The sequence below is a fragment of the Lynx rufus genome, unplaced genomic scaffold, assembly GCF_022079265.1.
Source record: "Lynx rufus isolate CCGP_SWC_20201006 ecotype Redwood Valley unplaced genomic scaffold, mLynRuf1.p SCAF_26, whole genome shotgun sequence".
In the NCBI taxonomy this organism is placed as follows: domain Eukaryota; kingdom Metazoa; phylum Chordata; class Mammalia; order Carnivora; family Felidae; genus Lynx; species Lynx rufus.
The window spans coordinates 15,226,600-15,244,225 of record NW_025814841.1 but is presented as its reverse complement, the minus strand read 5'-3'; positions in this window follow the sequence as shown (position 1 = coordinate 15,244,225).

Below are 17,626 nucleotides of genomic sequence, written 5' to 3'. Positions count from 1 at the left end.
AATAATTGTGGCTCTGTTCCAATGAAACCATATTTACAAAAACAGGTGGCTGGCCAACTTTGACCTGGTAGGCCGTACATTGCTGACCCTTGATCTAGTGGAAAAGAAAATGGAACTTAGTTCCACCAATATCACACTACAAAATCTGGTGTCTGTTAAAGAGGGTTTGTTGTGCACACTTCATCCAGAGAAATTTGAAATGACCTGGTCGCCCAAGAAGCCACTAAAACCATAAAACCAAAAACCAGCAGCTATTTGGAAAGTTTAATGACAAACACTGCATCAATCAAATACAATGAGAAGTCCAGATGCCTTAATGGGGTGATCTGCAGACATATCACAGAATTTGGGGATCTAGAAGCACCAACTGTGGGAGAGCATGAAATATATAGTAGCAGCCAAAAATACAGTTTCTGAGAGCATAGACAGTATTCAAGTTGAGAAGCAAGTGTCAACAGGGATTTATTAATTCACTCTGTATCATTGGGAAAGGTATGCACTCATTCTACATTTGGCAAAAAGGACAATGGCTCATGGTACGTGTCAGGAGAGTAATTTTGAGTTGATTTAGGAAAGGAACAGTAGAACAGGAGTGATTTGCTGGATCTTGACCTTTTTTGTTACTTTGCTTGGGAGAAGAAATATTTCATGTTCCAAGAAAGGATTTTTTGTTTGTTTGTTTGCTAAACAGGAAATACATTTAAATATTCGATATCCTTTCCCCAAAGTCCAAAACATTGAAATATAAGTTTCTTGGGAGTTTTGTTAAGTTTGTTGTGATCATTGAAAGAACATTCTCCTTGGCTTTTTCAGAAAGAATGTTATTCTTAGAGGATCAGGGCAGTGTTCTTAAACTTAGAGACCTAAGGATATCCTGGGTAGCTTTTAGCTTTCTATAGTTACAGATTTATAGGCTTGAAAGATGCTTAGTTCTGGGGTGTGGTTCCTTATTATGCTGTTTAACCAGCAATGCACATGACACTGATATGGGTGGTTATTCAAACAAGCAGTGAAAACACAGGCACACCAATTCCTTTTGACTGAATCCTGTTGAGCTCTGGGACAAAATTTATCTGCCAGGGCTCAAGTTTGGGTTCTACAAATGCCACAACCACATTTGTATACCCCTCATCTGTTTACTGGATTATATTACCTCCCACTGACCTGAGGCCTTGCAGGCCTTCTTTAATTTAGAAGATGTGCTTTTAGTTTTATGAATAAAACAAGTAACACAGCACATAACTGTATCATTTTCATTTCTTAATATAAATCAGATATATTTTTCCTAACACATGTTGTAACCAAACCAAACATTTCTGTTGTTTCAGAGGACATGGTGTGGGATACCTCGAAAGAAAAAAAATGTTTGCTAATGTCAAGGTTTTGCCTAAGGTTTTATGCGAAAAGTAATTTTGCCAGAGGGTTCCTGGGTGGCTCAGTAGGTTAAGTGTCCGACTTCAGCTCAGGTCATGATCTCACGGCTCTTGAGTTTGAGACCCGCATCGGACTCTGTGCTGACAGCTTAGACCCTGGAGCCTGCTTTGGGTCCTGTGTCTCCTTCTCTCTCGGCCTCTCCCCTGTTCATGCTCGGTCTCTGTCTCCCTCCCTCAAAAATAAATAAACATTAAAAAAAATTTTTTTAAATAAAAAATATTTTTAAAAAAGTAATTTTGCCAGAAGCATAGACATAAAGCCTGAATTTTGAACTTCTTATACTGTTAATTTCTAATGCTACATCTTTTTTAATGTAGCCTTTAAGTAGAGTAAAAATAAAGGCTTTGTATAATGGGATATAATACAATAAATTTATATATATTAAGAAAAGATACGGCCTGGGGTCATGTATAATTCAAATAACATCATTAAAATTAACAGTGGATTTTATATAAATTAAAGAACTTTATTTGATATCTATACTGATATCTAATGTACCGTTCACTAGAGATGCTTTAGGCTATTTATATAAAAGTTTTATCTCTTACGCAAGAATGTAAAGTCAAATTACAAAAGTATTCCAAGGAGAAAATCAGTTATAGGTGAAGGCATAACAAAACAATCAGGAGGCTTGGAATCAGATAGATACAGGTCTGCCTATTGGTTTTGCCATTCACCATCTGGGTAACCTTTTTCCCTCAGGTTGACTGATTTCTCTGACCTTCATTCTCCTCCTCTGAAAGTAGGAAAAAACATATCCACTTCATTAGAGTTGTTATAATAATTAAGTGAGGCAATGCTTATAAAATACTGAACTCACAATGCACACTGAGAAAATGTCAATTCCAGTCTCTCTATACATTTGACAGTATGCCTGAACCCTGAACAGAAATGTTTTTTTTTTAATTTCCTGTATTTAAGTATTCTATATTCCTTTTTACGTTACTTCCCTCTATACACCATGCTTTTGTTTTGTTATACAAACTTGTCATAGTATCAAAAAACGTATGGATAAGGAAGAAAAGTCATATTCATTAAACAAAATTTCATTTCTGATTCAAGCCCTAACATCGTAATGCTAATGAGCATTGTATTTGGTTCATCAAGTATTTAATCCAAATTAGTTTGTGTTTTTACTTTATTTTAAAGGTTAATTTTTACTATTAGTTTTATGAATTTAGTTTTATCAATCTTGGAAACAAAATGTGTATTTCATCTTCAGTCCTACAGCATAAGCACAATCCAAGCACATTACTGTCTTTTTTTAACTTTACTTTTTTACTACATACATACTGTGGGTTCATTGTAAAAGGATTAGAAAATATAGATTTTCAAAAGTAAAAAACCTGTCCATACATTTATGAATCAGAGATAACCACTGATTACATTTTGGTATGGACTCTTTGAGATATTATATATTAATAATTCTATAACCCTTTGGAACTCTAAAATAAATAATGGCTATCTCTCTCAAATATACTTTTATAATATAATAATAATTATTAATTTATTTTATATAATATATACAGCATCATACTTAGTTGTTTGCGTATGTTACGGTTTTTGGTAACAAATTTCTATTTTTGAGTAGATTATTCATTTACTTTTGTTATTATAAAAATGCTGCCAGTCAGTATCTATCTTTATAAAATTACTTCCTTCGTTTAAATTCATATGTGTAGAACTCAGACACATTTAAAATCCATCATAAAGTTTCCTATGGAACCTCATATATAATTTGCCTGCTGGAAGCTTGTTTCTCTGCTTATAAAAACTCACCTCTGTAGATGTTAATTCAGAGTAGGTAGCATTGTAGACATGAAGTCCATAAACTCTTTTTCTTACTGTTAATGTTTCATAGCACTCAGCCTCTAATTAGTTCTACCAAGATTCTTTTTTTTTAATTAACAATTATAGCTGTCTCAAAATTTTATCTATCATTCATTTTTTTTTATTTATTCATATGTAGTTGAGATTCAATTAGAATAAGACACTGTTGAAAATTTAAAAAGAAATTTAGGCACTCTCCACCCTGGTCATGATTATATGATTAGAACATGATTAGAACATTGGTAGTGTTCGCTCCTTTAAATATCACTCTAGCCTCTAAATTAAATCCCCAGCATGGGGCTTCTGGTTAGTTCCCTGCTTGCTTAATGTTGGACATCGTGGTTTTTTGTTGTTGTTGCTGTTTTAATGTTCATTTATTCTTGGGAGAGGGAGCACAAGCAGGAGAGGCACAGAGAGAGAAGGGGCCAGAGGACCTGAAAGTGGACTCTGCACTGTCAGCACAGAGCCCGATGCGGGGCTCAAACCCACACACCACGAGATCATGACCTGAGCCTAAGTCGGATGCTCAACTGACTGAGCCACCCAGGTGCCCCCATAATGTTTATACTCTAAAGACCTTTTCCTACTCACTGTGCCAACAGCATGTATATCCACCATATGGTGTCAAACGTCATGGATAGAAGCATCCTCAGCCAACAAAGGACAGGGCTTCAGGTGGAAAGTCTCTTCTGAATTGGAGACATCAAAGGACCATCTGATGAGGAGACAGCATTTGAAGTTGACCTGGAGTCAGTAGAGTTTTTGTAGGTAAAGTCGGAAAGAAAGTTCTCATTATTCCTCTGATGAGTACTAGTGAAGAAAACAGAATGAGACCATATGTTCTAACTCTGCCTCTGCCACTTTTGAGCCATAGGTCCTCTTGGCCCAGGTTTGTCACTTAGGGATTGCGTGAGCGAAACTGCCCTGATGTTTCGCCAGAGAGTTGTGAGGTCAGAGTGAGATAATGCAACAGAATATTTTAAAACTGTACAGCAATATATGGGTATAAAGAATATTTAAATAGTCCATGTTAGCGTGTTTGGGGTCAAGATACTAATTCACGGTTTATGGTCCTACCTGGAATGCATCTAAAGAAAGATCATAAGAAAATATAAAATGGTCTCAGTATAAATTCAGCTATTATTTTGAAAGCAACTAACTTTCAAGTTAGAATGTTTGGGGTTTCATAGAGTTATTTCACAGATTATATCCCTAATCGAAATAACTGTTATTAATGTATCAAATACTATGTTAGGTACCTCACATGTATGTAGGCTTTGTGCCTGGGTCTTAATTTATAAAGGTGACTGAGTGATGGCACCAAGAGATCTATGCTATTGAAAGAGAAGTTTAATGTCATTCACAATTCCCCTAGAAATAAGAGACATGGCTTGTCACTCAGGGCCACGGAAGAACACAGGTTTTGATCAGGAAGCAGTTGCTGGAGAGAGTGATAGGTTTATGCCTGAGCTTTTACTAGGGTTTCTGTGGGAAAGCCAAGACAGGGAAGATAAACAGTTTAGGGTTGGCTAGTTTGAATAATTTCGGCAGACTCTAAGCTATAGGAGTGGCCCCTTGTTGTCTGGTACCTGCATCTGGGATGATTAAAGAAGAGATTATTGCCTCCTGGAACATGGGCAGAGAGAAGGGATATGACGGTGGGTTGGCGAGTTTTCATATTAGAGACATCCTCTTGGCTGAGTTTTTTGCTATCTCTGAGAGCTGGCAAGCGCCAGGAGGCACAGTCTACTCCGAGCAGGAAATGTTTTTTAAGATGTCAAAACATGATATAATACAGTGAATTATTTCGTTAAACCATCATCATGCTTAACTGAAACTTTATGCTCATTGATTGGTAACTCCCCACTTCCTATAAGCCCTAAAGATCTACTGTTCAACATGGTACCTGGACTCAACAAAAATATATTGGACACTTAAAAATTTGTTAGGAGAGCTGATCTCTTGCTGTGTTCTGTTCTTACCACACACACACACACACACACACACATAAAATTAAAATTAAAAAAAAAAAATCACAACTCGGTAAATAAGCACCACGTTCTCCCTATTTTACAGAGAAGTATATTAAATCTAAGAGAAATTATGTGACTCGCCCAATGTCACACAATTGTTCAGTGACAGAATAAGGATTTAAACACAAAATTCTAAACCCTGACAACCTGTAACTGCAAAAGTCCATTTATAGATAGTACTCAAATAATTTGTTTTCCATTATTTAATAGCTAAGGTAATGATAATGTTGGTTGGTGATGATTGCAATGTTAGAAGTCATGGTGACTTGGCTACATACCGTATTGAGGCTCAGGAGAGCTAGATAAATTACCTAAGCTCAGACATTGTTTTGGTAATCATTGCTGTTTAACAAACTAACCCTAAACTTTGTGACGCCAGGCAATGGTTTTATTTTGCTCATACTTTTGGGGGTCAAGAATTCAGGAAGAGCCTGGCTAGATGTTTTGTCTCTGATTCATGTGGTATCTGCTGGGCAAGTGGGATCAGAGAAACCACTCACTCTCAAGATGGTTTCTTCATACATGTCTGCCAGCTCATTTCTCCTTGACCTCTCTCATTCTCCACAGGGTCCCTTATCCTCCATAGCCTGTCCTTAGGGCTTAGGCTATTCATGGCCTGGTGGTCTTAGAGCATTTGCATTCCTTCACCGGCAGCTGGCTTCCAAAAGGCGGGAAGCAGGGATGCTGGGCCAGTTAAGGGAAATGCCTGAAACTGGCAGAATATCGTTTCCACCATATTCAATTGGTCAAAACAGTTACAGGACCTGCCCAGATTCGGGAGCTGGAGAAGTGAACTCCACTTTTTGTGGGGGCTGTGACAAGTTCTTGTCACAAAAGATAACACAGGATGGGAGTTACTATTGTAGCCATCTCTGGGAAAGATAATGTCACACATATTTAATCAGTGGCTGAACTCAGGTATCTAATACCAAAGATCAAAATTTTAGTTCTTGCATTACAGTGAAATTCAGGTAGTGTAGCACAGAAATAATCAATAGACCTCCTTCTGAACACAAGCCATTGCCAATAAATTGACATTCATATCTCCATTATCCTTCTTAGGAGGACAACAAAGTTCCTGATTTAGTAAGTATGCTAAATTTCTGTTACTTTTTTTTCTGAAGTCCTACTCTTCTTTTATGGCTCCACCATTTCCAAAAAGCATGCGTCTGGTGGATTCAGGACTCCAGTAGATAGCACAGGTTCATCTCAGGGGTCTAAGGCTGCCTGGAAACACCATTACTTTTAATCCCTAGTTTATAGCCCATTCTATAACATTCTATGACTTAGTCATAGAACTTTCTACCACTGATTACAGTCATAGAACTTTCTACCACTGATTAAAATTAGTGAACAGAGTTGGGAAATAAAAGTGGAAAAAAATTCTACAATTTCACTTCTTTATATATGCTAAAGAATTTCAAATTATATTTCAAAAATATAAACACTATGCATATTGAGAACTCACATTTTTTAAATGTGTATTTATCTTGAGAGAGTGTGAGGGCGTGTGTACGTGACAGAGAGGGGTGGGGGTGGGGTGGGAGGACAGAGAGAATCCCAAGCAGGTTCAACACTGTCAGCGCAGAGCCTGATGCAGAGCTCAGTCTCACAAACTGTGAGATCATGACCTGCGCTGAAGTCAAGAGTCAGATGCTTAACCGTCTGAGCCACTCAGGTGTCCTGAGAACTCACATTTTAAAGACTGAAAACTAAAGCTGTATCGATGAAATGTACTACATTTCTGTTCTGCTTCTCTCTTTGAAATTATTAAAATAGCAGCATAACCATCAGTTGTTTAATGATAAATAATTCTTGAACTTTTACCCCCCCACACACATACACTGTCTAATTTACCACATGTGAAACCAAAATTCTGCCACCCATAAAGTATCTCCTAGATGCCTCTCCCACCACATTAATTTATCTCTGCTATTTATTTATTTATTTATTTAGTGTTCATTTATTTTTGAGACAGAGAGTGAGCAGGGGAGGGGCAGAGAAAGAGGGAGACACAGAATCTGAAGCAGGCTCCAGGCTCTGAGCTGTCAGCACAGACCCTGACGCAGGGCTCGAACTCACAGAAAACGCAAGATAATGACCTGAGCCAAGTGGTCGGATGCTTAACCGACTGAGCCACCCAGGCACCCCTATCTCTGCTTTTTAAATTAGAACATCTAGTTCATTGACCTTTAATATAATTATAAGTATTGTTGGGTTTAAGAAAATCTTGCTTATTTTCTATGTATCCCATTTTGAGACTGTTATTCCTTTCTTAAATTCTTTTTAATTTTTTTTTTAGTATTCCCTTTTTTCTCCTCCTCTGAATTATCTATGGCTCTCTTTTACTTTTAGTAGTTCTTCCAGTTATTATAATATGTATTCTTAATTTATGGCAATATGTTTTAAATTAATATAGTAGTTCCCTAAAATTTAAGAACCTTCTTAATAATAATTGGATTTATACCCTTCCTGTACTTTCTTCTATTATTGTCATATATTATACTTTTACATGTGATATAAACCCCACAATACATTTTTACTATTTGTACTTTAAGCAGTCTATGTCTATACCTGAAATTTCACCACCTGGATAATCTGTGTGTCTGTTGTATTATCTGTTGTTTTCCTTGGTTTCTTCCTTTTTATTTTTTTAATTAAAGTTTATTTCTTTATTTTGAGAGAGAGAGAGAGCGCGCGCAGGGGAGGGTCAGAGAGTGGGAGAGAGAGAATCCCAGGCAGGTTCTGAACTGTCAGTGTAGAGCCAGAGGTGGGGCTCGAACCCATGAACTGTGAGATCATGACCTGATCCAAAATCAAGCGTCGGACTCAGCCAACTGAGCTGCACCTGTGCCCCTTTTCCTTGGTTTCAATCCGATACTTTAGTCTCTGTGCTCCTGATCTTTTAAAGTCAGTGCCAGTTGTTGTATTTGAAAAATTATAGAGGTAATTTGATGCCTAAGATAGTTACCTTCATCCCAAATAAGATTTACATCTGTTTCTGGCAGGTAACTTGGAACAAAACAATACTAGATCTTTTTAATCCAATCCGGGATTGAATGGTTGACCCTGAGCTCCAGACTTTGTGAGAACTGAGCGATTTCAGGTTACCCTAACTGTTTAGAAGCAGCTTTTAGGGTTGTCTACCTAAAACCTGAGATCTTGCCAGGAACCCCCTCTCCTTGGCAGGTTCTATCCTCCAATTTTATCCTCCTAAATTTGCAAGACTGTTGAAAGCTCGGTTTAGCTTCTCAGCTTCTGAACCATCTATTATAGAATTAACTGATGTCCCTGGAGGAAAGTGGTCCAAATACTAGGCTAGCCTTTCTGGATTTTCTTCTTCTCTTGGCTTTTGGTACAATGATTTATCTGTGCCTTTGTAGCTCTCCAATGCTCTCAGATTTTTAAAAGTAGTATTTTGTCCAACCTTTGTTTGTATACCTCCCTAGGGTTAGACCTATAATTATTTAATACCTTCCTAGGCTTTGAGTAATACTAGCTTTGAAAAACTTTTGAAATTGTGAAATATAATATGCTTAGAAAAACTCATATAAAGTGTAGATACAATTTTATTAGTTATTATAAAGTCAGTATTCAGTGTAATTACCACTAAAGTCATGTCTTTTAATTTTATGCAAAATTATCTGACTCCAGAAAGTTTTTTGAGGGGTTACTGGGTGGTTTAGTCAGTTAAGTGTCTGACTTTAATTTCGGCTCAGGTCATAATCTCATGGTTCGTGGGTTCAAGCCTCATGCCAGGCGCCATGCTGACAGTGTGGAGACTGCTTTGGATTCTCTCTCTGCCTCTTCCCCACTCACTCACTCACTTTCCCTCTCTCTCTTTCTCTCTCTCTCTCTGTCTCTCAAAATAAATAAACTTTAAGAAAAAAAGCTTTCTTTGGTACTTCACCAAAGATTGTTATAACCCAAAATATAGCAATCTTAATGACAATGATGAGCACATAGAAACTGAGGAAAACAAGCTATACTTATATAGAAATGATAAATTTATCTCAAGAAATTTATCCTAAAGTGTAGATTTTTCTTAGCTGGGTAAAAAAAAATATTCTGAAGATTGTTTAATGATCAAGGCTTAAAGTAAACATTCACCATGGATTATTAAAAGAAGTTAGAAATTGATTATATTGTTCACAATACTTTTTCAACCAGAATTAGGATAAAGAAGTTTGAGTATCAAAAACAGAGAGATTTCAACTTGGGCAAAATAATTCCATATCACTTATTAATTTTATACATTTTTAAAAGTCACTTTCTCTTACAAAAACACATAAATATCGAAAAGATAAAATGAGAACATCTGGGAAAAAGGAAAATAACGGTAGAAAATGAAAAAAAAGAGCTAAGATTAGTGGACAAAAACCCTTTGTATAAGTTTCTATACCATTTTTAGAGGTGGACCATACATTTGTCTTTGAATTTCTTTCAGTACAAGAGCAAAGAAGGAACTACTATGAGTTTTAAGATCCACCGTATTACTAATAACTGTGTGTTCACAAACCGATTAAGAGATGCACAGCTGTTCTTGATATTTGTATCTGAGAAACAAAATTCTACTATGGGTTCTTATACAGGAGCCCCTGTGATGAATGTATAAAGTGGAATGAATCTAAAGTAGACAAGACACCTTAAACGTGGTGCAGGCAGTAAGCTGCTAAAAGGGACTAGGCAAACACTAACGTGAATAGTTTTAGGATATTTATTAAGGGGATGTTCTGTACGAGGCACCCTGTGAGGCCTAGGACTCATGGTCCTGTGTGGGAAACAGACAAGTAAATCTACAGCATTGAGGTTAGAAAAGAACTGCCTACAAAGGGGGGTGAGAACAGGAGGAGATCCAGTTATTCGTCCACAGAAAGATGGTAATTAAGCAGAGTCTTGATGTATGAGTAATATTTCTCAAGTGGCTAGGGGAGGATTGGAGGTAGACAGAATAGTGCATAATAGGAATGGAGGCATAAAAAAAATGGAGATCTATAAATAGAGAAAGAAATGGAAATTGGAAAGAATTGGATAGAGCTAAAGACAAAGCCATTTGGATGCTACCTAATAGCTAGTGAGACATTGAATGATTTAAAGCTATATAGTGACAAACTCAGAGTTGCGCTTTAGATTACTCTGGAAGCACGATAGAAGATGAATTTGAATGTTAACCCTGCAGGTAGCAAGAAGAGTAAAGAGGATATTGCAAAATCCCAGGAAAGAAACTATTCATGTCTGCATTAAAAGTGGTTAGTTGTGGTGAATATTAGGAAAAACTATATACTTTTTTAATATTTAGGAATCTAATCAATAAGGCTTGATAATTGATTCAATATTAGAAGTGATGGAGATAAAAGAATTTGGACTATCTCCTGGAATATAGATAGAAAGGACTTGATTTCACTAGTCACCTTGGAGGCTATAAGAGGGTTTGTTTTACAACCTTAGTGTCCATCAATAAGCAAATGGATAAAGAAAATGTGTTACACACACATATATAGACACACACGATGGAATGTTACACAGCCATAAAAAAGGATGAGATTGTGCCATTTGAGACAACATGGATGGGCCCAGAGAGGGTATTATGCTACGTGAAATAAGTCAGACAAAGAAAGGCGAATGCCATATGATTCCACTTATAAGTGGAATAAACAAAGACAAATGAATAAACAGAAAAGCAGAATCAGAGCTATAAATACAGATAATAGACTAATGGTTGCCAGAAAGGAGGAGGTTGGAGGGCTTTGGGCATAATGGGTGAAGGGGAGAAGGAGATACAGACCTCCAGTTAAGGAATGCATAAGTCATACTAAAACGCACAGCATGAGGAATATAGTCCATGATACTAACATTGCAATAGAACAGGACAGATGGTAACTACACTTGCGATGAATATAGCACAAGGTATAAACCTGTCAAATCACTATGTTGTACACCTGAAACTAATGTAACGTTGTGTGTCAAATATAAAATAAAAAACTCAAAAAAAAAAGACTTCATAAACTTTTGAATGTGTTTTATTTGTGACATGCATAGTACATTCAAGTGGAGCCATCTAGTAGTCAATACAATATACAGGCCTGAGGCCCAGAGGGGAGACCTGGGCTGGGGAAAAAGGAGTCATCACTGTAGTTTCAATCATGAGTGGATGAGCTTGAGCAGGAAGATAGTGCACAGAGAGAAGAAAATGATATTAAGGACAGAGCACTGGGTTCATCAATATTAGAGAGTTGGCTAATGTCAGAAAAAGAAGTCTGGAAGAAAGGCCAAGGATGTGTGGTCAGAGTGCAAGTAGAGGGTTTTATTCCATTATTACTGTGCATTCTTTTTCTGACTGAAAAATATTCCACAAGATTAAAGAATGTTCTTGATGTTCCTGATTACTTCTTTAGTGCTTTCAGAAGTGTACAGATGGCCAAGATAGTGGCAGATTGTATTGTTTCCTTCATCAAAAATTACGCGGTGCCGTGAACTGCACATCCAAAAGTAAACAAAAATATTCCTGGGGCGCCTTGGTGGCTCAGTTAGTTAAGTGTCTGACTTCGGCTCAGGTCACGATCTCACAGTCTGTGGGTTCGAGCCCCGCATCGGGTTCTGTGCTGACAGCTCAGAGCCTGGAGCCTGCTTCAGATTCTGTGTCTCCCTCTCTCTCTGCCCCTCCCCTCTCTCTCTCTCTCTTTCAAAAATAAACATTAAAAAAATTTTTTTAATTATTCCTGTCCTTGGTATGGCTTGGTATAATTTAACATGGCATGGCATGGTATGTTTTAGGGGAAATGTACAATTAGCAGAAAACTTCAACATAAAGCATTAAGTGGGGTTCACTGTGTAAATCACATTGTATTGTGTGATTATGGAAGAAAGATACTCCCTCCCCTTGCCAAGTTTTTCAGATGTTGTCTGATATGATACACTAATTATAAATATTAACAGGAAATATGGTAAAGGAGTATCTAATTAATAGAGACTTAAACCAGAGGAGAATTTATTCCCTCGAGAAGATCGAGATGAAATAAAGGCTTTCCTCTGCCAGTGCACCATAAACAGCTGTCAGTAAAAAGCAGTTTGATTTTACTGGAGTATTTTAAAATAGAAATGAGGATAGCCAATGTGAGAAGGGTATATTTGGGTTTCAAAAGGTGATGATTTTCTAAATGGCATCTCAGAAGCTAGTCTTTTTATGATTAGTAAGTGCAGAAAGCTCTGGACAGAAGAGAACAGTGCAAAAGAGAATGAGAAAATAAAGTCATTAAATCATCAGAAGGCGTTAGACATCTTGCTAGCTAGCTAAAACAATGTTAACTGTTAATTAAATCTATATAGCCCCCCAGACTGGCAATTGATTGTTGACATTTTTCTCCCCTGATGTCTCAGTAAAGAACTCTAAGTGCTCTGAAAATGAAGTCCCCTGAATTCAGGCCTTGCTACTCAAAGTGTGGTCCCCAGACCAGCAATATCATCCTTGAATTTTCCAGTCTCTCCTTATTGACTGAATCAGAATCTTTATTGCAACAAAATTCGTATGCCTCTTTTTAAAAAACAAAATTAATGTTTATTTAGTTTTGAGAGACAGAGTGTGAAGGTGGGGGGCAGAGAGAGAGAGGGAGACACAGAATCTGAAACAGGCTCCAGGCTCTGAGCTGTCAGCACAGAGCCCGATGTGAGGCTTGAACTCACAAACTGTGAGATCATGACCTGAGCCAAAGTCAGATGCTTAACCGACTGAGCCACCCAGGCACCCCCTATATGCCTCTTAAAATTTAAAAAGTACTGGTAGGAGTTTATTCTGGTGCCTTGTCAAGGACTGCCTTACCTCAAGTCTGTCAAGTTATCTGTTATGTTATCTTTTATGAAGTATTTTAACCTATATAACATTAGTAGTTAAATGTATTACTATCTACATAGCTATATAGCAATACAACAAATTCAGTTGAGGGGCACCTGGGTGGCTCAGTCAATTAAGCATCCAATTCTTTTTATTTTTTTAATGTTTACTTATTTTTGAGAGAGAGAGAGAGAGAGAGAGAGAATTATAAGCAGGCTCAAGGCTGTCAGCACAGAGCCCAATGTAGGGCTCGAACTCATGAGCCACAGGATCATGATCTGAACCAAAGTCAGATGCTTAACTGACTGAGTTGCCTAGGTGCCCCAAGCATCCGATTCTTGATTTTAGTTCAGGTCATGATCTCAGGCTCATGATCTCAGGATTCTGAGATCGAGCCCCATGTTGGGCTCCATGCTGGGCATGGAACGTGCTTAAGGTTCTCTTTCTCTCTTTCCCTCCACCCTTCTCTCTCCCCTGTGAATGCATGCACATATGGGCTCACTCGCTCTCTCGCTCTCTCAAAATAAGATTCAGTTGAATTGTCATTTATTCCCTTGTTCAGCAAATAATTAAGTATCTATACCATACTGGGAATATAGATAATAAAATAGTCCAAACTGAAGTTATTATTTTTACGGAAATAAACTCTAATTGAGAAACTATATCTTCTCAGGAAAACACTAGAAAGAAATATGTGACATAGCATTCAAACCATTTTCTAACCTAAAGATCCAGGACCCTAAAGGACCATGAAAGAATTTCCTGAGGTCCTACTAATTTATTTATCAATGAGTATTGTTATGTTCCCAGTCAAAAAAAACCTAGAAGTACAACTATTGTCATGTGGGCCTATGAAATTTTCCAGGGTTACTAGGGTTCATACTGGACAATTAGTAAAAATTACACAAATTGTTGACAGAGTGGAATTATTGTTGATCTGAATGGGCTTGAATGTGAGATCCCTGGGTATTAACAGAAAGTGAATTATACTGAGGGTCGGGAGGGCATTCTAGGGAGGAGGAACCAGTATACTTAAAGTTATGAACAAATGCGACGGGCAGAGAATGGGAAGTAAACACCTAGGAGAGGTGAAGGATGTCCAACAGTAATCAAAACAGTAATAGCATTCAATTATGCGCATAAGGATGGGGTAAGGGATATGAAAATCTATCCTATTTTTATTTACCCTGTATCTTATTCTCTTGGTCTCCAAATATTGGCAAGACAGGTCTCTCATAGTTCGAGAAACACATTTGCCAAGAGTCCTTAAATTAGAAGCTCACAGCTGTGGTGTCCAAGCCTGTGGAGGGATTTTTGTTTCAGAAAAATAAAGTTCTCCTTTAGCATGAAATGATAGTTTCTGTTTAATAGAGTTCTATTTCTCCTCTCCATTTTTTTCCTATGGCACAGCAATTTTGTTTTGTGCACTTAGAATCTTTCATAATAATGATTTAAATAGGTATACAATAAATGTCAGAAGTTTAACAGTAAAGACAGCAAAATGGCGGCATAGGGGTTTTGTCCCTCCCTGGCAACATCAATTTGAACTTTCTGCACATAAAATACCTTCACAAGAACCAAGGATTCCAGATGATGGATTATAGCACCTGAGTGAAGCATAGGGTAAGAAAAGATGTATCATGAGATTAGAAAAGATTCACATTACTTCCACTGCCCCTTCCACAAATTCAGAACGGCCAACGTGAAGAGAGAGACCCTCCTCATGAGAGGAGAGTAAAGGGAGTTCTGACTTCACCATAGACCCAGGTCAGCCCACTCTGGCACTAGGCCAACTCCCATGACTGTAAGTGACTCCCTGAGGGTTCCCAGGAAGATAGGCCCCTAGCTAACCTGGCACCTGAAAAATCTAGCAGCCTCTGTGGCTCCTGCAACCCTAGATGGCTTCCACGGTACCAGGCTCTGAAAAGGCTCCGGCAAACCCAGGATCCTCACCCAAACCACTGACAGCTGTCTCCAGTAGGCCCAGGCCCCTGGTTTAGTCAACTCAGGCACTGACCAGCTCCAGTGGCCCAAGTCACTCCAGTGGCCCCAGGTAGCTTCTGTGGCACCAGGTTCTATTGGGTTTCCATGAACCCAGGCTCTCAGATCAAACCATCACCAACTGCTTCTCACTGCCCCAGGAAGCTCTTGGAGCACCAGAATCCTACTAATCCAGATTCCAAGCATATCTCAGTGCTGGGCAGGTCCTGTTATCCTAGGTCCCCAATTGGCCCATGTGAACCTAGGCTCCAGGCCAGGATCCATGAACATAGGCTGTCAGCCAGGTCCAGTGCCAACTACCATGGACACAGGAATTCAACTAACCTCAGCACCAGGCCAGCACCCATGGCACCAGACCCCTGATCTACTCTAGCATCAGACTGGTTCTTACAGATCTAGGATCCCAGCCCACCCGGTGACACGCCAACCCCAAGAGAACTAACTTCCAAGTCAGTTCCCAAGACCCCAGACTCCAGGCTAGCCCCTCTCAGTACCAGACCAGTCCCTGTGGATTCACATACTTCACCCACCCCAGTTTTTCCTAGTTCCTGATGAGCCCGGGGATGACTCCTATGAACCCAGGTTACAGGTCTCCCCATACAGACCCAAGTCCTAGACCCATCACCACTGACCCAGCCTCCAGGCTCATCACTATGTCCCCAGGCACCAGACATGCCCCTGGTGAGCACCTGCTCATCAAGGCACTGGATTTTAGAGCTCAAAGACTCTTAGCATCAAGCCTGACCATAGATACCCGTAGGCAGCCCACCCAGAGTCTCTGGAAAACAGTTTGTTGAAGGGATTTGCCTGCTGAAACCAATATGTAAAGACTGAAAGAGGTGCATGCTTCCTCAAATGTGCAGGCACCAGTGTAAGGCCACAAGGAACATGAATAATCAAGAAAATGTAGCACCAAAGGAAACCAATAAAACTCTGGTAACTGACCATAAAGAATTGGAGGTCTGTGAACTGTCAGACTAAGAAGTCAGAATAATTCTCTTATAATTAACTACAAGAACACAGACAACTAATTAAAATTAGGAAAACAATGCATAAAATAATGATATCAACAAAGAAATAGAAATTATCAAAAAAATGAAAACAAAACCAGAAATCCTAGAGCCAAAGGATACAATGACTGAACTGAATAATTCCAAAGATATCTTCAACAACAGATTTGACCAAGAATCAGTTCAAGAATCAGTGAACTAAAAGGCAGGTCATTTGAAAGTATCCAGTCAGGGGAGCAAAAAGAAAAAAAAAAGAAAAAGTATACATGAATTATGGAATACCATTAACAGAAACAATCTATTCATTATCAGAGTCCCAGAAGGAGAAGAGAAAGAGAAAGGAACAGAAGGTTTAATTAAAGAAATAATGGCTGAAAACTTCCCAAACTTGGAGAGAGAAATGGACATCCAGATTTATGAGGCCCAAAAGATTTCAAGTAGGTTGAACCCAATAAGGGCTATATAGAGACTCATTATATTGAGTCTCTAAATTGTCAAAAGTCAAGGACAAACAGAACTATAAAGAAACAGGAGAAAAGTGATTCATCACATTCAGGTTTGCCCCTGTAAGACTATACGTGTATTTCTCAACAGAAACTTTGCAAGCCAGGAGACAGTAGGAAAATGTATTCAAAATATTGAGGGATGCCTGGGTGGCTCAGTCAGTTGAGTGTCTGACTCTTGATTTTGGCTCAGGTGGCCATCTCAAGGTCATGAGATCAAGCCCTGCACCAGGCTCTGTGCTGGTCATGGAGCCTGCTTAAGATTCTCTCTCCTTCTCTGCCCAGATGCATGCTCATTGTGTTGATATGTGTGTGTGTGTGTGTGTGTGTCAACAAAATGCTATATCCAGCAAAGCCATTCTTCAGAAATGAAAGAGACTCTCCCAGACAAACAAATTCTGAGGGAAGGCATCTCCACTTTCTTGTAAGACCTGCCTTACAAGATATGATGAAAGACATTCTTGAAATTGGAATAAAAGGTGGCTGATTAACCCTTTAAAACATATGAATGAGTAAAACTCACTGGTACAGGCAATACTTTGTTTTATTCCACTTGGCTTTATTGTGTTTTACAGATAGTGCATTTTTTTTTTGCGAAATGAAGGCTTGTGGCAACTCGTGTTGAACACATCTATTGGCATAATTTTTCCAACAGCATTTGCTCGTTTCATGTCTCTGTGTCACATTTTGGTAATTCTCACAATATTTCAAACTTTTTCATTATAATTGGTTATCGTGCTCTGTGATCAGTGGACTTTGATGATACATTTTTAATTGTTTTGAGGCACCATGAATTGTACCCATATAAGACAGGGAACTCAAGGGGCACCTGGTTGACTCAGTCGGTTAAGTGCCCAACTCTTGATTTTGGCTCAGGTCATGATCTGACAGTCATGAGATTGAAAGCCCCGCATCAGACTCTGTGTTAGTCATGGAGCCTGCTTGGTATTCTCTGTCTTCCTCTCTCTCTGCCCCTCCCTCTCCCTC